Raw genomic sequence first — 22,787 nt, forward strand, 5'->3', positions numbered from 1 at the left:
GACGCGAAAAGCAGAGACATGTTTTGTTTTCAACACGGCTGGTGAAATGGCCGGACTATCATAAATTAGGAGTCGCCTTTGAAACATTTAAAGGCGACGACCTAAAAATCACATGGTGCAAATTAAAAATCACGGTTACTATTTATTTAGGTCTGAAAGAAATAACAACAAACATATCAGTCAGCGTCCGTAGTGAGACGGTGTCGAACTTGTTTGCTGCGAAATTCACCGCTGGGCTAAAGCTGACGCCGTTTCAGGGACGCGAACCCACTCAATGTCAAGGATGGGTTCATAACCATCAGGACCCGTCAATGTCAAACACCTCCTTTCTTGTTCAATAGAGGGAGCAGAGGCGTGTACATCATCAGACGCCAGCAACTTTAAGAAATGGAACAGATAAAGGCACAGATGCAAGTTCCAAATCTTTTCAATGCAAAGTTATTTCACTTTATTTAAAGTGCCGTGAGGCTGAAAACGGGTCCCAGGTGATTGGCGTTCACTCGTGACTTGTTTTTCAGTGTTTGTCCATCAGGTTTGCAATTCAATTTGTATTGGATATTGAAGATATTTCAGGATGATTGCACAACATACCATGTGTAAAGCAACCATCTTGATAACTTCAATCATCACACACTCTACATCGACGCTGCAGAGGCCCCAGCACCCCTTTCAATATTGTTTTTCTTAACTCACAGTTTTCAAAAGGGAATTGGATAAACGCTTGAATGGAAACTTTTTCAGGGCTATGGGGAAACAGCAGGCGAGTGGGACGACCAGGACAGCTCTTTCAGAGAGCTGGCACACGCACGATGGGCAGAGAGAAACTATTTCCGCTGGTCGAGGATTCTAGGACTTGGGGGCACAGTCTAAATAATAGAGGCAGACCTTTCAGGAGTGAGATTAGAAAACACTTCTACATACAAAGGCTATGTTCCGATGCTCCTATGTTCCTATGATATTATTAATATAGAATTCCGACAGGCATTTGATAAGGTGCCACACAAGAGACTGTTGGCAAAAATGAAAGCGCATGGAACTTGAGGCAACGTATTGACATGGGTAGAGAATTGGTTAGGAGATAGGAGACAGAGAGTAGTGATAATGGGTACATACTCCAATTGGCAGGATGGGACTAGTGGTGTCCCCCAGGGATCTGTAACTGGGGTCTCAGCTTGTCACCATATTTATCAATGACTTTGATGAAGGAATAGAGAGTCGTATATCCAAGTTTGCTGATGACACTAAGTTAGGTGGGACAGTGAGTCGTGTGGATGCGATTGGAAAGTTGCAAAGGGACATTGATAGATTAAGTGAGTGGGCAAAACTATGGCAGATGGAGTTCAATGTGGGGTAATCCACTTTGGACCGATGTTCAGGGTATTTTCCAAATGGTAAGAAGCTCGGAACTGTGGAGAAGCAGAGAGAATTAACGGTTCTTTTGCATAAATCAGTAAAAGCTAACGGACGGGTCCAAAAATAATTTAAAAGGCGAACGGAATGTTAGCCTTTATCTCAGGGGGCTGGAATATGAAGAAGTGGAAGTTATGTTCCAGTTATATAAAGCTCTGGTTAGACTGCGTCTGGAGTAACTGCGTTCAGTTTTGGACACTGCACCTCAGGAAGGATAGATTGGCCTTGGAGCGGGTGCAGAGCAGATTCACCAGAATGTTACCGGGGCTAAAAAGGTTAATTTATGAGGACAGGCTGCATCGACTGGGCTCATATTCCCTCGAGTATAGAAGATTGAGGGGCGGTCTGAGCGAGGTGTTTAACATGTTTAAATGATTCGATAGAATAGAGAGAGATAATCAATTTCCTCTGGGGAATCAAGAACGAGGGGGACATAACCTTAAAATTAGAACCATGCCATTCAGGTTCGAAATCAGGAAGCACTTTTTTACACAAAGGGCAGTAGAAGTCTGGAACTCTGTCCTCCAAAAGACTGTGGATGCTGGGGGTCAATTGAAGCTTTCAAGACTGAGATCGATCGATTTTGTTGGGTAAGGGTATCGAGGGATAGGGAGAAAGGCGGGGAAATGAAGTTGAGGAACAGATCATCTATGATCTAATTGAAGGGCGGAACAGGTTCAAGGGGCTGAATGGCCTCCTCCTATTCCCAATGGAAATGTTGAGAATATGGTTTGTTGAGGCTGTGACGTCAGGGTCAACCCTGTCCAAACAAGGCAGGTCACATTTGGGAGTTTAATAACTTTGAAATGAACATAACTGGAACATAACTTCCACTTCTTTATATTCCCGCCCCCTGAGATAAAGCCGAACATTCCGTTAGCCTTTTAAATTATTCTTTTGTGACTTGTGCAACTTCGATCAATTGAATAGTTGTGAAAGAGAATCAATGCAGTCATTCGAACTTCTGTCTGATAACCAAAACCGAAGTTTCTGTAGTGTAGCGGTTGTCAGGTTCGCTTTACACGTGAAAAGTCCACGGTTCAATCTCGGACAGCCGCATTATGTTGGGGCAAATTTATTTTTTCTCTGTGAAATAGCCGGTCCTGTTAAATTTAACACAAATTCGTGGTCTCACGAGAACTGAACATTATAAACCGAGCCCTTAAAAATACAGTGTGTAAAATGAGAAGGGATAAAAAGTTCATCGCACAAAAGAAATTATTAAAGTTTTCCAACTTCCCTCAGTAGCCTTTCATTCTGGAAAATAACGTTATCGGTTAATTAATGGTGATGAAAACAATGGTTGTTTTTTTTCTTCCCACAGACGTTGAGTCAGTTCATGCGACAAGTGTTCAAAAGTTACTTCCCTGACCGGGAATCGAACCCGGGCCGCGGCGGTGAGAGCGCCGAATCCTAACCACTAGACCACCAGGGAGCTCTGTTAGTTGGTTTATCAGGTGTAATATGGATTTCGCTTTCTCTGTGATTCAGCTTTTAATTCTTTCTAGCTCCCGATTGCGGATATTCCCGTGATTAAATAGGAATAAAGTACAATAGGCTCAGGAAAACCCGGGGAGGTGGCATCCCGCTCACCGAGCCTTTCCAGCAGCATTTATCTTACCAAGGACTGGAGTGAGTGAAACTTTCTCTGGGGGGTCTCAATGTGCAAAGGGTGGCGAGTGAAGAAATAATTTATCAGTCAGGATGGCAGAGCGGTCTAAGGCGCTGCGTTCAGGTCGCAGTCTCTTTCGGAGGCGTGGGTTCGAATCCCACTTCTCACATCAGTTATTTTGACTCCTATTTTATTTGTTGCTTGAGCTGCGGTTGATTTTTCGGCCCAGTTGATTTGCTTTTCCTGCAATAAGCAATCCGGTCTCGATCCACTGCAAGTTTTGACGCCAAGCGGCTCAACTCTAAACCGAGCTTTAAACGAAAATATGCTTTAAACACAAGGCAACAACTATAGAGAGAACTATAGAACAGCCCATATCCCTTCATACCTTCGGTTGGCAAAAAGCTATCGATCTCAGATTTAAAATTAGAAATTAAGCAAATATCAATTGCAGTTCGGGGAAGAGAGTCCCAAACTTCTTCCATCCTTTGTGTGTCCAAGTGTTTTCTAATCTCACTCCTGAAAGATCTGGCTCTAATTTTTGGACTGTGCCCCCTCGTCCAAGAATCCCCAAACAGCGGAAATAGTTTCTCTCTATCCACAAAATGTCAATGACACGGTCAATGAAAGGTGCAGTTCACGAAGGTGGCTCACCAGCACCTTCTCAAGATCAATTAGGGATGGGCAATAAATGCTGACCTTGCCATTGACACCCACATCCCATGAATAAAGACAAAAGTCGCCTGCATGGCCGAGTAATTTCCTGCTGCTAAACGACGGGAAGAATGAAACCATCGGCTTCAGTCCTTTGAACGAACTGTATACACTTGCCGTCGAGCTCAATCCCCACTTGGTCCTCTGCCCCGAATATCCACTGCATCAGAAAATCCTCCATAACATTGAATCACAGCATGGAAACATCACAGAGGGAGGCCATTCGGCACATCGTGCCTGTGCCAACTCTTTGAAAGAGCTATCCAATTAGACCCACTCCCCTTCCCTTTCTCCATAGCCCTGCAAAATTTTCCCCTTCAAGTATTTATCCTGTTCCCCTTTGAATATTATTATTGAATCTGTTTCCACCACCCTTTCAGGCAGTGCATTCCAGATCATGGCAACTCGCTGCGTTAAACAATTCTCCTCATCTCACCCCTGTTGCCAATTACCTTAAATCTGTGTCCTCTGGTCACCTCCTTTCTGGCACTGGAAATAGTTTCTCCTTTTTTATTCTTTCAAAACCTTTCATGATTTTGAACACCTCTGTTAAATCTCCCATTAGCCTACTTTGCTCGAAGGAGAACAACACCAGATTCTCCCGTCTCTCCACCTCACTGAATTCCCTCATCCCTGGCACCATTCCAGTAAATCACCTCTGCACCCTCTCCAAGGCCTTGACATCCTTCCTAAAGTGTGGTGGGCAGAATTGTGTGGTGGCCAGCTGGGCCTAACAAGTGATTTATAAAGGTTTAGCATAAGTTCCTTGCTTTTGTACTCTAGGCTTCCATGAATAAAGTCAACGATTCCGAATACTTTTTTTTATAATCTATTCAAGTTGTCCTGCCACCTTCAAAGATTTATGTACGTATACCCCCAGGTCTCTCTATTCCTGCAGCCCCTTTAAAATTGCACCATTTAGTTCAAAGAACTGGCACAGGCACGATGGGCCGAATGGCCGCCTGTGTTTCTATGATTCTATGTTTTTGATTACCCCTCTATGAAGCTCTTTGTGATATCCCCCAGAAGTGGGAGTCAGCAGTTCACTTTCTCCCTTTACACTTCCATCTGACCTGGGCTAGACTAAATAAATTTTTCGTGGTGTAATGGCGTCACACACGAAAAACTCCCGGTTTAATCCCGGGACAGAAACAATTTGCTGGAACTTGCTCCTCACAAACTTCCAGGCGCGAGCTTTCTCTCGTGTGAATTGGGCTGCAATCCTTTCACATTCAACAACGGCTGCACCAGATTCCTGGTCTCATCACCACTGAACACTTTTAAGCAGACTCCTAAAATAAAGTGCGTAAAATGAGAAGGGATGAAAGTCAGAAAAGTGAGCCTCGTTTCGACAGTCACTCGGCAAACTGGTTAGCATTTCGTTCAGTGCGAAACAGAAAGTTGTGGGTTTATTAATGGTAATTAAAAGAATCATCTCAGAGACTTGAAACAGTTTCTCCTTGTTTGCTCTCTCAAAACTTTTCATAATTTTGAATACCTCTATCAAATCTCCCCTTAACCATCTCTGCTCTAAGGGGATAATCCCAGCTTCTCCATTCTCGCCACATAACTGAAGTCCCTCATCCCTGTTGCCATTCTAGTAAATCTCCTCTGCACCCTCTCCAAGGCCTTGACATTTTTCCTAAAGTGCGGTGCCCAGAAGTGAACACAATACTCCAGCTGCAGCCCAACCAAAGTTTGATAAACGTTCAGCATAACTTTGTTTCTTTTGTATCCATGCCTCTATTAATAAAGTCCATTTCACCAGGCAGTCGATGTCCTCCTGAAATCTGATACTATCCACCACATTGTTTGCTACATTCCCGAGTTTCGTGTCATCTGCAAACTTTGAAATTATACCCTGTATATCCAAGTGCAGGATATTAATGTATGTATCAAAAATGAAAACTTTTTGCAGTGTGACTTGTGTGACGTTAAGCCGAGTTTATATAACATCTTCTCATAATTTAACTCCTCAACCCTGGTAACAATCTGGTGAATCTGTGCTGCACTCCTTCCAAGGACAATATATCCTTTCAGATTAAAAGGGTATAAACTTGAAATAAGCGTCACTGTGGATCAGTTTTCGCTCACTCAGAGTTATCTGTTGAGTGAAATAAAAGAAAGCGCTTTTAAAGAATAAAGAAGCAGCCACTATCGCCCCTTTTGACAAGCCTATTTTGTGGCACTTTATCAAACGCCTTTTGAAAGGCCATATACACAACATCAACCACATTGTCCTCATCAGCCCTCTCTGTTAACTCATCACAAAACTCAATCATGATTTGCCTTTAACAAATCCACAGTGGCTTTCTATTATCAATCCACACTTGTCCAAATGACTATTAATTTTGTCCCAGATTATCATTTCTAAAAGCTTCCCACCAACGTGGTTAAACTGACTGACCAGTAGTTGCTGCGTTTATCCTTACACTCTTTTTTGAACAAGGGTGGAACATCTGCAATTCTCCAGTTCTCTGGCACCAAAACTTGTGTCAAAGGAGGATTGAAAGATTATGGCCAGGACCTCTGCAATTTAAACCCTTACTTCCCTCAGCAACCGAGGATGCATCCCATTCGGACCAGGTGACTTTAAGTACAGCCAGCCTTTCTAGTATCTCCTCTTGATCAATTTTCACCCCATCCAGAATCCCAACTACCTCCCCTTTTACAGTGATTTAGGCAGCACTTTCTTCCTCTGTAAAGACAGGTGCAAAATACTCATTTAGTACCTCAGCCATGCCAGATGCCTTCACGCGAAGATCTCCCTTTTGGTCCCTCATCGGGCTTATCCCTCCGCTTACGACCCGTTTACTATTTATAAGCCTATGGAAGACTTTTAATGACTTGATGAAGGGATCGAGTGTGATATATCCAAGTTTGCTGATGATTCAAAGCTAGTTGGGAAAGTAAGCTGTGAGGCGGACACAAAGAGTCTGCAAAGGGATATAGACAGGTTCAGTGTGTGGGCAAGACGGTGGCAGATGTAGTATAATGTGGGGAAATGTGAGGTTATTCACTTTGGTAGGAAGAACAGAAAAACAGAACATTTTTGAAATGGTGAGAAACTATTAAATGTTGATGTCCAGAGAAACTTGGGTGTCCTGGACACCTGAACTCCAGGTTGTGCTAACCTAGTATCAGCATCTAAAACCTGATGACAGAGAAAGGCTAAATAAACACTAAGACATTAAATAATCTTTGGTGGTTTCTGAGAGTCAGCAAAGTGGGATGGTTTACGACCATGAGTTAAGATCAGTGGTGCTTACGTACAGAACAATGCAGCCGAATCGTATAAAGATAGGGCATGCTCCCTTCTCAAATGTTAGAACTCTCAATAGGGGACAGTCAGAAGTCCATTGCCACAGGCTGTCCCCAAAGGTCAGGTCTGATATATCTGGATTCGCAGACAGGTCAGGTTGTGTTGATTGCTTGTCATTAATGTAATCTGTAGACAGTTGTATTACAATAATAATACTGTTGAATGTAATGTTGAAGACAGCTGTGGTGCAACTCTGTTGTAAGTCAATCTCTTAAACTTGCTATTTTGTAACCACTCGGGCTAAAATCAAGTGGAAGTTATTGTTGATGGATTAACAACCCATAGTTACCACAGTAACGGGACAAATCCGTGAACAAACATTCACTTTATATATAAACATCACACCCGTAGTTTATATTTTCACACGTTCTTTTTTGCAGTTCCAGCCAAAGTCCAAACATCGAAAGTCCACGTGTTTTTCAAACGTTTCCCGTCCTGTTATGTATTTTGAGCAGTTTCCTACATATATCAACATCACACCCACAGTTTATATTTTCACACGTTCTTTTTTGCAGTTCTAATCGAAGTCTAAACACCGAAAGTCTAAGTGTTTTTCAGAAGTTTTCCCTCCTGTTATGTATCTTGAGCAGTTTCCCACATCTGTTTCCTGTGATGTGATAATTCTGGGTGCAGGATGAATGTAATTGGATTTGCTGCAGTCCGCTGACAGCAGGCGATGGAAGCGAGCGCCATGCTGCCGCTGACAGGTGAAGGACACTTCTGATGCTACCTGACATCCGGTGGGAGTGAGCGGGCATTTGAAAGCTAACCCAATCTGTTAGCTATAAAGCGGTGCTTGACAAATGTTGATAGAAACAAACACCGATTGCAGCACTCAGGCCTCGTTGCGCAACGGTAGCCTGTCTGACTCCAGGTTAGAAGGTTGCGTGTTTAAATCACGGTGAGATCACAGTTTTTTCCCTTGGAGCTGGTTTGTATAATTCTGCAATTAATATTTTCTTTGCGTCTTCACAATGAACAGAACCCTGCTCTGAAGTCTGCCTCTGGTTCCCCAGTGTCAGAGAGGGAAGCACCTGATGACCTCATTTATTTTATGCATCAAACGGAAGACACAAACACACGTTTTAGTTCAAAAACCACCCTGCAGGTGGACACATAATGAGATAAATATAGGACAGAGATGCAGACAGCATCCGGAAACATCGGGAAACAGACAAGAAAAATAGATTGAGCGCTTTGTTATCAGAAAATTGTCTGAACCTCCACGGTCAATGAAAGGGCTTTTGTTGGTCGGTTTCCCGTTGCAACTTATAATTTAGGAGAACTTGGTATGTGATTGATTCGGTTCCCTCGTCTCCCACCAGCGGAAAAAGTTGGTCGATCCCACCATACTAACTCCTTTAAAAAGCCACTCTGTTCAAAGCCTTCCAGATTTAAAGGGAATAAAACTTGAAATGAGCGTCATTGAGAATCAGTTTTCTCTCACTCAAATTTATCTGTTTAATGAAGTGAAAAATGCAGCTTCGAAAGAAGAAGGGTGCGGCCACTGTCTCCCTTTTTGGCACGAGAAGAAATTCGATTTGGATGTTCATGGAGACCAAGTTCCAAAATAATGTTTCCGCCCGGGATCGAACCAGGGACCTTATGCGTATGAAGCAAACGTGATAACCGCTACACTACGGAAACTGATAGCAATTTGTTGAACACATTGAGCAACTGAATGGTGTCCTCTCTCTGCTCGTACTTGGAATGTGTTGTTTCAAGCACAGCAAGAGAGACAAACAGTGGCTGTTCCCCCATTTCTTTAAAATCTCTCAGGGTAGTGGGTTTGAGCACCACGTTGGGCGAGTACCGTTTGAAACTTTTATGCTGCTTCCACTGGTGAGCCCCAGCTCTGACACTTCCCCAACCCCCATCTCCGTCTCACCGCGCACGATGGGGCCGCACCCAGGCTGAATCTCCCGATGTGACTACCACCATGATAAACTAACCCTCCTCATCCTTCTCAAATACAATATCTCACTGTGCTGTTATGCTGTTAGACGAGTTTCCTCTCTCTGCTCTAATTTGGAATGTGTTGCTTTTCCGTCTGACAACATTTAGTATCATCGCATTATGTTAGTCGACAAGAGGAGACCATTCGGCCCATCGTGCCTGTGCCGGGTCAAACACACGATTTCGTTCAAAATTCGTTCAGAGATAGATTGAGTGCTTTGTTATCAGAAAATTGCCTGAACCCCCACAGTCTACAGCTTTCCTCCTCGATATCAACAATACGGCCTATTTTTGTGTCACCCGCAAATTTCTTAATCATGCCCCCTACTTTTGAGTCCAAATCGTTAATGTATACCACAAAAACCAAAGGACCAACTACAAAGACCTGCGGCACCCCACTGGAAACAGCCTTCCAGCCGTAAAAACACACGAAGATCATTACCCTTTGCTTCCTACCACTGAGCCAATTTTGGATCCAGCAAGCCACATTCCCTTGGATCCCATGGGCCTTTACTTTTTTGACCAATCTGTCATGTGGGAATTTTTCAAAAGCCTTGCTAAATCCATGTGGACAACATCAATTACGCTACCCTCATCGATCCTCCTTGTCACCTCCTCAAAAAATTCAATCAGGTTAGTCAGACACAACTTCCCCTTAACAAATCCACGCTGACTGTCCTTGATTCGTCCGTGCCTTCCCAAGTGACAGTTCATCCTGTCCCTCAGAATTGATTCCAATAATTTGGAAATGGAGTATTTCTACCTGCTTGCTGCAATAACAGATAAGGAGGGTACCAGCAGTCAGGTCCGGTTAGCTTAGTCGCTAAAGCATGAGATTCTTAATCTCAGGGTCGTGTGTTCGAGCCCCACGTTGGGCGAGTGCCATTTTTAACTTTTATGCTGCTTTCACTGACCAACAGTGCAGAAATGATGCAGAATGAAATATGCTGTCCGTCGTCAGGATGGCCGAGCGGTTGAAGGCGCTGCGTTCAGGTCGCAGTCTCTTCTGGAAGCGTGGGTTCGAATCCCACTTCTGACATTACTTATTTTTACGAAAACGTGGAAGTATTTTATTTGTGGATTGGGCTGCAGCTGATTTTTCTGCCCAGTTGATTTGCTCCTCCCACAAATGCAACTGGCTTTGTCATGCAGATGTGACTTGAGAAGTTTCAAACGGTGAAATGGTTGACAGATTAATGACCTGGACAAAGAAATAGAACAGCAGTGGGAAACATTTAAAACGGTGATCAATAAAGTCCAGGAGAAATATATCCCACGAAAAAGCAAGAACAAACTAGCCAGAAATGAAACACCAGGAATGAATAAAGAAATAAGGGCAAGATTGAAACTGAAGAAAAAGGCCCACGCTGGACAATAAAGGACAGAGGTGAATGTGAAAAGACTGGGAAAGAAGTCTAAAGAACTATGAGAAAGGCAAAAAGGAATATCAAAGAAAGCAAAGTATTCTAGACACTTCAACAGCCAAAGAAAATTTAGGATAAGAATAGGGCCACTGAGGGATACACACGACAAACTCACAGGCAATGACAGAGAAATGGAAGAAATATTAAATAATCACTTTGCTTCAGTATTTACCGGGGAGACCCGTATTGTGGGCATGACAGTAGAAGAAGACATCAAAAAATATGTAAAGACATTTAAGATCGAAAGGGGGGAGAAAATTGATAAAGTAATCAAACTTAGAGAGGAAATTTCCTGTTTGGAGCCGAACCAGAGTTTCAAACCGCTCAGCCACGCTAATTTCCGTATTACTGTTCAGGAGCTCATTTCACAGGGACACGATTACTGCGCTCCATTTAGAGAGGCTCAGTGAAAGGCGGAAATTGATCGATTAATAGAATCATAGAACAAGACAGCGCCATTCGGATGCCATTTGGCCCATCGTGCCTGTGCCAGCTCTCTGAAAAAGCTGTCCAGTTCGTCCCACTCGCCTGCTGTTTCCCCATAGCCCTGAAAATGTTTCCATCCAAGCGTTTGTCCAATTCCCTTTTGAAAACTGTGAGTTAAGAAAAACAATATTGAAAGGGGTGATGGGGTCTCTGCAGCGTCGATGTAGAGTGTGTGATGATTGAAGTTATCAAGATGGTTGCTTTACACATGGTATGTTGTGCAATCATCCGGAAATATCTTCAATATCCAACACAAATTGAATTGCAAACCTGACGGACAAACACTGGAAAACAAGTCACGAGTGAACACAAATCATCTGGGACCCGTTTTCAGCCTCACGGCACTTTAAGTAAAGTGAAATAACTTTGCATTGAAAAGATTTGGAAATCGCAATTGTGCATTTATCTGTTCCATTTCTTAAAGTTGCTGGTGTCTGATGATGTACACGCCTCTGCTCCCTCCATTGAACAAGAAAGGAGGTGTTTGACGTTGACGGGACCTGTTGATTTTGAGCTTATCCTTTACATTGAGTGGGTTCACATTTTATAAATGGTGTCAGCTTTAGCCCAGCGGTGAACTTCACAGCAAACAAGTTCGACACCGTCTCACCGCGGGCGCTGACTGATATGTTTATTGTTATTTCTTTCAGACCGAAATAAATAGTAACCGTGATTTTAAATTTGCACGAAGTGATTTTTAGATAGACGCCTTTAAATGTTTCAAAGGCGACTCCTAATTTATGATATTCCGGCCATTTCACCAGCCGTGTTGAAAACAAAACATGTCTCTGCTCATCGCGTCTTTTTTCGAAAGGCAAAAAATATATTTCCCGTGACCTCTGAAGGATGGACAAGTACATTGCAGAAATCTGAAGCAAGTTCACCGAGCTTAAATCTTCTGACCACGTTAAAGGCGCTATACACACACATATATATATATACATATATATATATATATGCAAGTAGTTGCTGTCGTCTCTGTCGATTTTGAATCAATACCAGTGTTCGTGTCAGTTTGTTGCATGAAATAAATGAGGGTATCAGGCGCTCCCCTCCCTGCCACTGGGTCGGTACTGAGTCAGGGTTTAGACCAAACATCTGTTTTTTAGTGTGTGAAAAAGCAATTAAAATCTTCATTCGGGAATTATCCAGTCCAATATGTGAGCGGTGAAAGAAACTGTGACCCCGATGTGATGTGAACACGCAGCCTTTTGATCTGGAGTCAGACCTTTGCGCCACGCACTCTGAAGACAGAATCCTGGATGTTATTATATATATGAATGTTTCTCAAACACCGTTCCTTTTATCCCACCTTGGTTGAATAGATGGGGCTTATCAAATCTCCGCCAGATCCCACCGGGTGTGAGACAGTATTGGAAGCAGCCTTCACCCCCAATATCACGCTGGCTTTCATCGCCTGCTCCCAGCGCACTGCAATTACAGGGATGGGAGATATGGATTTTGTTCACATTGTTCAGCAATGTGAATCGTTAAATATTTAATCATTTTTAATGGGGACAAGGTTTCAAAATGTTTCCGCCCGGTTTTGAACCGGGGACCTTTTGCGTGTGTGGTCAACGTGATAACCACTACACCACGGAAACCTGACGGCTCAACTCCGTGTTAGGGATATAACCCCTCAGCCAAACTAATTTCCGTATTACTGTCCAGGAGCTGATTTCACAGAGATACATTTACTGCGCTGTATTTCGGAAGGCTGCAGAGAAGGATCGGTGGCGATGGTCAGGCAGGGAATCCCAGAGCATCGCGCCGAAACAAACATTTCACTGTTTTTTTCATGTGCCTGATATCCGACCGCAGTGTAAATTATGGCGAATCAGGCATGCTCAGATCACATTGTTCACAGAGTGTTTTCTTGCAGACAAATCACACATTAGAAAACTTGAAATGAGATTGAGAGATCGGAGCCATTTAAAGTGCTCCCAGTTACTGCAGATCAGGAATTAAAACCTGACACCGGCTTCAGGGCGATCAGAATGAGGCAATGAATCCGAAAGTGGGAAGAAAAAAGCGCAATTTTGGTTTTGGAGTGGGCTCGAACCACCAACCTTTGCAATAAACAACCAAATGGGCTAACCGATTGCGCCACAGAGACCGTCCCATGGTTTTGATTGCAAGATACACTCAAGAAACGTGTCACCGAGCCAAAGTTTCCTGTTGCAGCCACAGAAATGCAGTTGTCCACTATCAGTGTTACTTTTCCAGAAATAAAGGAAGGGACATTTTTTGTGGAAACATGGAAACGGTCTGATCTCGCTCACAGCTTCGATATCACCGCCAACCAGCTCTCCTGCAACCGGCGTGCGAATCGGTGCTTTGTCTATTCCGAAATAACAATGTGGGAGAGCCTTCGCCACACTGACTGCAGCGGTTCAAGAAGGCGGCTCACGACCACCTTCTCAAGGGCATTGGGGATGGGCAATAAATGCCGGCCTCGCCAGCGACACCCACATCCCATTAACGAATAAAAAAAATATTAATTTCACATTCTGCATCAGTTTGAGGTGCTGTATTGGATTAAGATGTTGTATTCGTCTGAGGTACTTTATTAGTTTGAGATACTGTATTGGATTGAGATGCTGTATTTGGTTGAGGTATTAAATTATGTTTCAGGTTCTGTATCGGTTTGAGGTGCTGTATTAGTTTAAGGTGTTGAATTCGTTTGAGGTACTGTATTAGTTTGAGATGATGCATTAGCTTGAGGTATTATATTAGTTTCAGATTCTCTATCCGTTTGAGGTACTGTATTAGTTTGAGGTACTGTTTTAAATTGAGAAGCTCTATCAGTTTGAGGTGTTATATTAGTTTGGGGTATCTGTAGTGTAAGGAAATAATTAGTCTTTATTGAAGTAATATTAACTTTCGCTTTTGCCTCTTAAGTAAGGAAGTATAAATCTCTGTTGGGAGAATGAAACGACAATCATAAGACAGAGTTGCTTCATTTTATATGCATGCATATGATTAATATAGAGACGAGTAGATTCTGAAGTCCAGAAATTCTTGGATTGCAGCTGATATCATAATACTCGTAAGTTTAATCATCCTTTTGATATAAACAATTCTCTGGCAATCATAACAAGGCCTTTAAATCATTCAGAGCTGGTGTGTAGCTGTGTCAGAGAGCATTGTGTGCTATTCATCTTACCAGTTTCACAGGGAAGCAGGAGAGGTGTGAGATATGTATGAATGCTACGTATCATTCCAAGCTGACGGAGCGGGAAAGGGCTGTACTGGTGAGAGATAAACACCATTCTGCTTTTTGGTCAATTGGCAAGGCCATATGTTTTAACTAACAAGTTCAAAAGTTATAGTTATAATTAATGTCTGAAGCAGAACACCTGGCTGTGTGGAAGGAGCCTGTTTGCAACATAAGGCGACATCTAGTGGAGGAGTGTAGTTAGGTGATGAGGGAAGTGATACTCTGATAACATGGAAAATGCTGGAAACCCTCAGCAGGTCAGGCAGCATCTGTGGAGAGAGAAACAGAGTTAATGTTTCAGGTCAATGACCTTTCATCAGAACCAAGTTGGGCAGTTGTGCTAGGTAATAGTATGAAACATAGGAATTGTTTCACTCATGTGAGGTGATTTGGGTACTTTTCTGTCTTTGGACGTTCAAGATCAAAAGTAAAATAAGGGCTCGTCCGGGATCTCTCACATATTTGGACAAACAACCCCGAAGCGAGAATCATAACCCTGGACCAACATGCCCATTGGCAAAAGCCAATGCACTCAAAAGCCAGCCATCGTAAAACCCCTTTTGGTGGCTATCCTTGATAAGCAATTATGAGGACAGGTTGCATAGACCAGACTTGCATTCCCTTGAGTATAGAATATTAAGGGGTGATCTAATTGAGGTGTTTAAGATGATTAAAGGATTTGACAGGGCAGATAGAGACTATTTTCTCTGGTGGGGAAAGTCCAGAACAAGGGGGCGTAACCTTAAAATTAGAGCTCGGCTGTTCAGGGGTGATGTCAGGAAACATTTCTTCACACAAAGGGGTGTGGAAATCTGGAACACTCACCCCCAAAAAGCTGTTGAGGCCGGGGGTCAATTGAACATTGCAAAACTGAGATTGATTGATTTTGGGGCTAATTCGGGAGTTTAATGACTTTGACATTTTTCCCTGTGACTTGTATAGTTTCGATCGATGAAATAATCGTGAAAAGAGTCAGTGTGAAGAGACTCGGCAGTTCATGTTTCCCCGAGACACTTCCTTCAGACCTGAGACCGAAAAGTTTGTCCTTTCCGTAGTGTAGCGGTTATCATGTTCACCAGTTACATGCAGAAAGGCCCCGATTTGACCTCGGAGGGAAACATTTTGTTGGGACTTGCTCCCCATAAACCTCCAGGGTCGAGTTTGTTCATGCGTGAACGGGGCGACAAACCTTTTTAAATTTAACAGCGGCTGCACCGGATTCCTGGTATAATAAGCACTAAACATTTTTAAGCAGACTCCTAAAATACAGTATGTAAAATGGGAAGGGATAAAAGTTCATGACTTGCAAAGCTCAAAGATTTATTGACATTTTAATTGTCACTTGGCAAACAAGTTAGCATTTCCTTCAGTGTGCAACAGAACGTATTAATGGCGATTAAAGAAAACATTAAATGTCTCACAGACTTGAATTATTATTGTGCAATGAACTATTCCCAACCACAAGGGAACACTGCATCAAATATATATATATTTAAGGATATAATAAATTTTTATACATATATAATCTATGCCATCAGTAGACCCCGTGGAGAAACGGTAGCGCGTCTGACTCCAGATTGTGAAGGCTGCATATTTAAATCATGTCCAAATCACTATTTATCTTACCATTCATATCAGCCTGGATAATTTCGGAATCACTGCTTTTTAATAATAAACGGACCATTGGTCACTCGTTCATTGTTCATTGCTCCCTGTCATTGATAATTGAAATGAAATGTAAATCTGGCAAAACCGGAGAACAAAATATTAAACAAGCAAAACAAATACTGAGCAAAATTATTTGCAATGTTTTGGGGAAGTGCAGCTGAAAAGCAGAAGATCTGAATGGAATGATCAATCATTGAGCGGAATACATTGCTCGACTTGTTACTCGATTGCCTTCGACACCATGGAATTCAGGAGAACCTGTTTCATGGTTTGCACTGAACCCTTGGAGCGGAGCCAACAGCCGGCTCGCTGCCACAACAGACAAGGAAGTAACAGTTTCCTCAGGCTTGGCTAGCTCAGTCGGTAGAGGCATTCCCCTCGGGATCGTGGGTGCGAGTTGCAACTTTTACGCTGCCCTCATGAGCGGACCCCAGCGCTCCATTTTCGCTGAAATGGAGAATTTCTCCGCCATCTTTTTCTTGATATCACAATTGCTGCCGGTGCGAGGGAAAACGGCCCTCCGCTTCACTGTGAGGGCAAGAGACAAGTCTGGAGGGGCCGCGTGGCGTCCAATGAATGTCAAAACTTTGAAAGAAGAGTTAGCGATTCAGGTACACAAACCTCGCTGGAGGGCAAGAGATTTTTTTTTTGCCAGAGGTTCCAGCCTTGCCTTCATCTCTTGCCCTTTGCGAGGCACTTGTTCCGGTTTAAATTTACAAACTGGGTGAGTTGGTGATCGTGGGGACTGCAGGAGACTCAGCGGCCCCGGGTGAGACACAGAAAAATCCGCCCAAGCCCTGTCCCAATGTACGTATGTGGAAGTAAAGACGGGAGGGAACGGTGTGACGCTCCAGTCAAACCGCCTGTCGGGGAACGCCTTGATTTTAAAATTCTCATCCTTGCTTTCAAATCCCACCAGAACCTCGCTACCCCATCCTATCATGTGGCTACAAGAGCAGGTCAGAGGCTGGGTATTCTGCGGCGAGTGACTCACCTCCTGACTCCCCAAAGCCTTTCCACCATTTACAACGCACAAGTCAGGAGTGTGATGGAATACTCTCCACTTGCCTGGATGAGTGCAGCTCCAACAACACTCAAGAAGCTCGACACAATCCAGGACAAAGCTGCCCGCTTGATTGGCACCCCATCCACCACCCTAAACATTCACTCCCTTCACCACTGGCACAATGTGGTTGCAGTGTGCACCATCCACAGGATGCACTGCAGCTGCAGCAACTCGCCAAGGCTTCTTCGACAGCACCTCCCAAATCCGCGACCTCTACCACCTAGAAGGACAAGGGCAGCAGGCACATGGGAATAACACCACCTCCACGTTCCACTCCAAGTCACACACCATCCAGACTTGGAAATATATTGCCGTTCCTTCATCGTCGCTGGGTCAAAATCCTGGAACTCCCTTCCTAACGGCACTGTGGGAGAACCTTCACCACACGGACTGCAGCGTTTCAAGAAGGCGGCTCACCACCACCTTCTCAAGGGCAATTAGGGATGGGTAATAAATGCCGGCCTCGCCAGCGACGCCCACATCCCATGAACGAATAAAAAAAATCTCTGTGCTCCTCCAATTCTTGCCTCTTGCGCATCCCCGATTTTAATCGCTCCACCATTTGCGGCTGTGTCTTCAGCTGCCTCGGCCCTAAGCTCTGGAATTCCATCCTTAAACCTCTCCGCCTCTCTCTCCTTTAACACATACCTTAAAACCTAACTCTTCGACTAAGCTTTTGGTCACCTGTCCCAATATCTCCTTATGTGGCTTAGTGTCAAGTTTTGTTCAAAAACTCTTCCTGTGAAGCACTTTGTGAGGTTTTACTGCATTAAAGGTGCTATATAAATGCAGGTTGTGTCCTCTGGTTATCGACCCTCCTGCCAATGGAAATAGCTTCTCCCCATCCATTCTATCAAAATCCCTCATAATTTTGAACACGTCTATTAAATCTCACCATAACCTTTTTTTTTGCTCGAAGGAGAACAATCCCAGCTTCTCCAGTCTCTCCACATAACCCATCCCTGGACACGATGGAAGGCGGAGGGCTGCAACCAGGTTTGCAAATTATTGCCAATCGGGAGCTGGACAAATCGAAAGGAACCGAAATGACAAAGAGCTTTGTGTATCTGTAGATACGCTTTGGGAAACGGAATTGGAGACGAATAAAGGACTGAGCAGACAGGCGGCCAAGACGCAGTTGAGTCGGCATGTCGCCCTGGAACAGTTACTCTGATGTTGTGGGTGAAATTAAGAGGTCGGAGCCATTTAAAGCGCTCCCAGTTACTGCAGATCAGGCATCAAAACCTGATAACAGCGTCAGGACGCTCAGAATACTTTTTCTTCATTCGTTCATGGGATGTGGGCGTCACTGGCGAGGCCGGCATTTATTGCCCATCCCTGATTGCCCTTGAGAAGGTGGTGGTGAGCCGCCTTCTCGAATCGCTGGAGTCCGTGTGGCGAAGGTTCTCCCACAGTCCGACTCAATAACAGACAAAGCACCAGTGGGCGCGCCGGTTGCAGGAGAGCTGGTTGACGGTGATATCGATGCTGTGAGCCAGACCAGACCGTTTCCATAAACAATGTCCCATCCTTTATTTCTGGAAAAGTAAGACTGATAGTGGACAATTGCATTTCTGTGGCTGCAACATGTAACTTTGGCTCGGTGACACGCTGCTTTAGTGTATCTAGCAAGAAAAAGCACCGGGCGGTTTCTGTGGCGCAATCGATTAGCGCGTTCGGCTGTTAACCGAAAGGTTGGTGGTTCGAGCCCACCCAGGGACGCAAATTGCGCTTTTTTTCTTCCCACTTTCGGATTCATTGCCTCATTCTGATCGCCCTGAAGCCGGTGCCAGCTTTTCATTCCTGATCTGCAGTCACTGGCCGCACTTTAAATGGCTCCGATCTCTTCATCTCATTTCACGTTTTCTAATGTGTGATTTGGCTGCAAGAAAGCATTCTGTGAACAATGTGATCTGAGCATGCCTGATTCGCCATAATTTACACTGCGGTCGGATATCAGGCACATGAAAAAAAACAGTGAAATGTTTGTGTCGGCGCGATGCTCTGAGATTCCCTGCCTGACCATCACCACCTGTCCTTCTCTGCAGCCTTCCGAAATACAGCGCTGTAAATGTATCCCTGTGAAATGAGCTCCTGGACAGTAATACGGAAATTAGTTTGGCTGAGGGGTTATATCCCTAACACGGAGTTGGCAGCATCAGGTTTCCGTAGTGTAGTGGTTATCACGTTCGCCTTATACGCGAAAAGTCCCCGGTTCGAAACCAGGCGGAAACATTTTAAAACCTTGTTCCCATTAAAAATTAGTAAATATTTAACGATTCACATTGCTGAATAATATGAACAAAGTCCATATCTCCCAGCCCTGTTAATGCAGTCCGCTGAGAGCAGGCGATGAAAGCCAGCGTGATCGTGGGGGTGAAGGCTGCTTCCAATACTGTCTCATTCCTGGTGGGATCTGGCGGAGATTTGATAAGCCCCATCGATTCAACCAAGGTGGGAGAAATGAAACGGTGTTTGAGAAACATTCATATAAATGATAACATCCAGGATCATGTCTTCAGAGCGCATGGTGCAAAGGTCTGACTCCAGATCAAAAGGCTGCGTGTTCACATCACATCGGGGTCACTGTTTCTTTCACCGCTCACATGAGACTGGATAATTCCCGAATGAAGGTTTTAATTGCTTTTTCACAAAAAAAACCAGAAGTTTGGTCTAAACCCTGACTCAGTACCGACCCAATGGCAGGGAGGGGAGCGCCTGATACTCTCATTTATTTCATGCAACAAACTGACACGAACACTGGTATTGATTCAAAATTGACCTGCAGATGGACACACATAGAAAAAAGACAGCCACAGAAACAGACAGCAACGACTTGCATATATTACATATATATATATGTATATAGCGCCTTTAACGTGGTCAGACGATTTAAGCTCGGTGAACTTGCTTCTGCTTTCTGAAATGTACTTGTCCATCCTTCAGAGGTCACGGGAAATATATTTTTTTCCCTTTCGAAAAAAGACGCGAAAAGCAGAGACATGTTTTGTTTTCAAAACGGCTGGAGAAATGGCGGACGATCATAAATTAGGAGTCGCCTTTGAAACATTTAAAGGCGACTACCTAAAAATCACTTAGTGCAAATTTCAAATCACGGTTACTATTTATTTAGGTCTGAAAGAAATAACAATAAACATGTCAGTCAGCGCCCGCGGTGAGACGGTGATGAACTTGTTTGTTGTGAAGTTCACCGCTGGGCTAAAGTTGACGCCGTTCAAAAGACGCGAACCCACTCAATGTAAAGGATGAGCTCATAACTAACAGGTCCCGTCAACGTCAAACACCTCCTTTCTTGTCTAATAGAGGGAGCAGAGGCGTGTACATCATCAGACGCCAGCAACTTTAAGAAATGGAACAGATAAAGGCACAGATGCAAGTTCCAAATCTTTTCAATGCAAAGTTATTTCACTTTACTTAAAGTGCCGTGAGGCTGAAAACGGGTCCCAGATGATTTGCGTTCACTCGTGACTTGTTTTCCAGTGTTGGTCCGTCAGGTTTGCAATTCAATTTGTGTTGGATATTGAAGATATTTCAGGATGATTGCACAACATACCATGTGTAAAGAAACATCTTGATAACTTCAATCATCGCACACTCTACATTGATGCTGCAGAGGCCCCAGCACCCCTTTCAATATTGTTTTTTTAACTCACAGTTTTCAAAAGGGAATAGGATAAACGCTTGAATGGAAACATTTTCAGGGCTATGGGGAAACAGCAGGTGAGTGGGACTAACTGGACAGCTCTTTCAGAGAGCTGGCACAGGCACGATGGGACGAATGGCATTCGAATGGCGCTGTCCTATTCCATGATTCCATTAATAGGTCAATTTCCGCCTTTCACTGAGCCTCCCTATATGGTGCACAGTAATCGTGTCCCTGTGAAATGAATCTGAACAGTAATACGGAAATTAGCGTGGGTGAGCGGTTTGAAACTCTGGTTAGGCACCTAACAGGAAATTTCCCCTCTCAGTTTGATGAGATTATCAATTATCTCCCCCCCTTTCGATCTTAAATGTCTTTATATTTTTTTGATCTCTTCTTCCACTGTCATGCACTCAATGCTGGTCTCCCTGGTAAATACTGAAGAAAAGTGATTATTTAATATTTCTGCCATTTCGCTGTCATTGCCTGTGAGTTTGTCGTGTGTATCCCTTAGTGACCCTATTCCGATCCTAAACTTTCTTTGGCTGTTGATGTGTCCAGAATACTTTGCTTTTTTTGATATTCCTTTTTGCCTTTCTAATGGTTCTTTAGACTTCTTTCCCAGTCTTTTCACGTTCCCCCTCTCCTTTATTGTCCAGTGTGGGCCTTTTTCTTTCGTTTCAATTTTGCCCTTATTTCTTTATTCATCCCTGGTGTGTCATTTCTGGCTAGTTTGTTCTTACTTTTTAGTGGGATATATTTCTCCTGGACTCTATTGATCACCGTTTTAAATGTTTCCCACTGCTGTTCTATTTCTTTGTCCAGGTCATTAATATGTCAACCATTTCACCGTTCGAAACTTCTCAAGTCACACATCCATGACAAAGCCAGTTGCTTTTGTGGGAGGAGCAAATCGACTTGGCAGTAAAATCAGCTGCAGCCCAATCCACAAATAAAATATTTCCACGTAACAGTAAAGATAACAAATGTCAGAAGTGGGATTCGAACCCACGCCTCCAGAAGAGACTGCGACCTGAACGCAGCGCCTTAGACCGCTCGGCCATCCTGACGACCGATTTCATGTTTCATTCTGCATCATTTCTGCACTGTTGGCCAGTGAAAGCATCATAAAAGTTTAAAATGGCACTCGCCTAAAGTCGGGCTCGAACCCACGATTAAGAGCTTAGTGCTCTGTCCGACTGAGCTCGCCGGGCCTGAGTATTGTTCACCGCCTGATCTGTCATTGCAGCAAGCAGGAGAAAGACTCCATTTCGAATTATTGCAATCAATTCTGAGGGATCGGATGAACTGTCACTTCGAAAGTCACGGATTAATCAAGGACAGTCAACATGGATTTGTCAAGGGGAGGTCGTGTCTGACTAACCTGATTGAATTTTTCGAGGAGGTGACAAGGAGGATCAATGAGGGTAGCGCAATTGATGTAGTCGACGTGGATTTTAGCAAGCCTTTTGAAAAGTTCCCACATGGCAGATTGGTCAAAAAAGTAAAGGCCCATGGGATACAAGGGAATGCGGCTTGTTGGATCCAAAATTGGCTCAGTGGCAGGAAGTTAATGGCCGACGGGTGTTTTTGCGGCTGGAAGGCTGTTTCCAGTGGGGTGCCGCAGGGCTCGGTACTTGGTCCTTTGATTTTTGTGGTATCCATGAACGATTTGGACTTAAACGTCGGAGGCATGATAAAGACATTTGCGGGTGACACAAAAATAGGCCGTGTGGTTGATAGCGAGGAGGAAAGCTGTAGACTGTGGGGGTTCAGGCATTTTTCTGATAACAAAGCACTCAATCTATCGCTGAACGAATCTTGAACGAATACGTGTGTTTGACCCGGCACAGGCACGATGGGCCGAATGATCTCCTCTTGTGGACTAACATAATACGATGATACCAAGTGTTATCAGATGGAAAAGCAACACATTCCAAATAAAAGCAGAGAGAGGAAACTAGTCTAACAGCAAAACAGCACGGTGAGATATTGTATTTGGGAAGGATGAGGAGGGACAGTTTATCATGGTGGTAGTCACATAGGGTATCAATTGTGACTTTGATAAGGACCATTTCATGCTGCGACAGTCTCTGGTACTGTGTGTGAGTGTGGGATTCATTCTGTATCTGTCAGTCTCTGGTACTGTGTGTGAGTGTGGGATTCATTCTGTATCTGTCAGTCTCTGGTACTGTGTGTGAGTGTGGGATTCATTCTGTATCTGTCAGTCTCTGGTACTGTGTGT

General features: G+C 43.8%; 8 non-coding genes across 8 annotated transcripts; 4 read left to right on the forward strand and 4 right to left on the reverse strand.

The window, feature by feature from the left end:
- Window positions 1-2,773: 2,773 nt before the first annotated feature.
- Window positions 2,774-2,845, reverse strand: trnae-cuc (transfer RNA glutamic acid (anticodon CUC)). Its single transcript has one exon. It is a non-coding gene; the product is annotated as a tRNA-Glu (tRNA).
- A 263-nt stretch (window positions 2,846-3,108) lies between these two features.
- trnal-cag (transfer RNA leucine (anticodon CAG)) lies at window positions 3,109-3,191 on the forward strand. The gene has a single exon. It is a non-coding gene; the product is annotated as a tRNA-Leu (tRNA).
- A 5,441-nt stretch (window positions 3,192-8,632) lies between these two features.
- Window positions 8,633-8,705, reverse strand: trnam-cau (transfer RNA methionine (anticodon CAU)). Its single transcript has one exon. It is a non-coding gene; the product is annotated as a tRNA-Met (tRNA).
- A 1,265-nt stretch (window positions 8,706-9,970) lies between these two features.
- Window positions 9,971-10,053, forward strand: trnal-cag (transfer RNA leucine (anticodon CAG)). The gene has a single exon. It is a non-coding gene; the product is annotated as a tRNA-Leu (tRNA).
- Window positions 10,054-12,455: 2,402 nt separating this feature from the next.
- trnav-cac (transfer RNA valine (anticodon CAC)) lies at window positions 12,456-12,528 on the reverse strand. Its single transcript has one exon. It is a non-coding gene; the product is annotated as a tRNA-Val (tRNA).
- A 5,998-nt stretch (window positions 12,529-18,526) lies between these two features.
- trnan-guu (transfer RNA asparagine (anticodon GUU)) lies at window positions 18,527-18,600 on the forward strand. Its single transcript has one exon. It is a non-coding gene; the product is annotated as a tRNA-Asn (tRNA).
- A 440-nt stretch (window positions 18,601-19,040) lies between these two features.
- Window positions 19,041-19,113, forward strand: trnai-uau (transfer RNA isoleucine (anticodon UAU)). Its single transcript has one exon. It is a non-coding gene; the product is annotated as a tRNA-Ile (tRNA).
- Window positions 19,114-21,529: 2,416 nt separating this feature from the next.
- trnal-cag (transfer RNA leucine (anticodon CAG)) lies at window positions 21,530-21,612 on the reverse strand. The gene has a single exon. It is a non-coding gene; the product is annotated as a tRNA-Leu (tRNA).
- Window positions 21,613-22,787: the final 1,175 nt, after the last annotated feature.

The sequence above is a fragment of the Heptranchias perlo genome, unplaced genomic scaffold, assembly GCF_035084215.1.
Source record: "Heptranchias perlo isolate sHepPer1 unplaced genomic scaffold, sHepPer1.hap1 HAP1_SCAFFOLD_129, whole genome shotgun sequence".
Lineage (NCBI taxonomy): Eukaryota > Metazoa > Chordata > Chondrichthyes > Hexanchiformes > Hexanchidae > Heptranchias > Heptranchias perlo.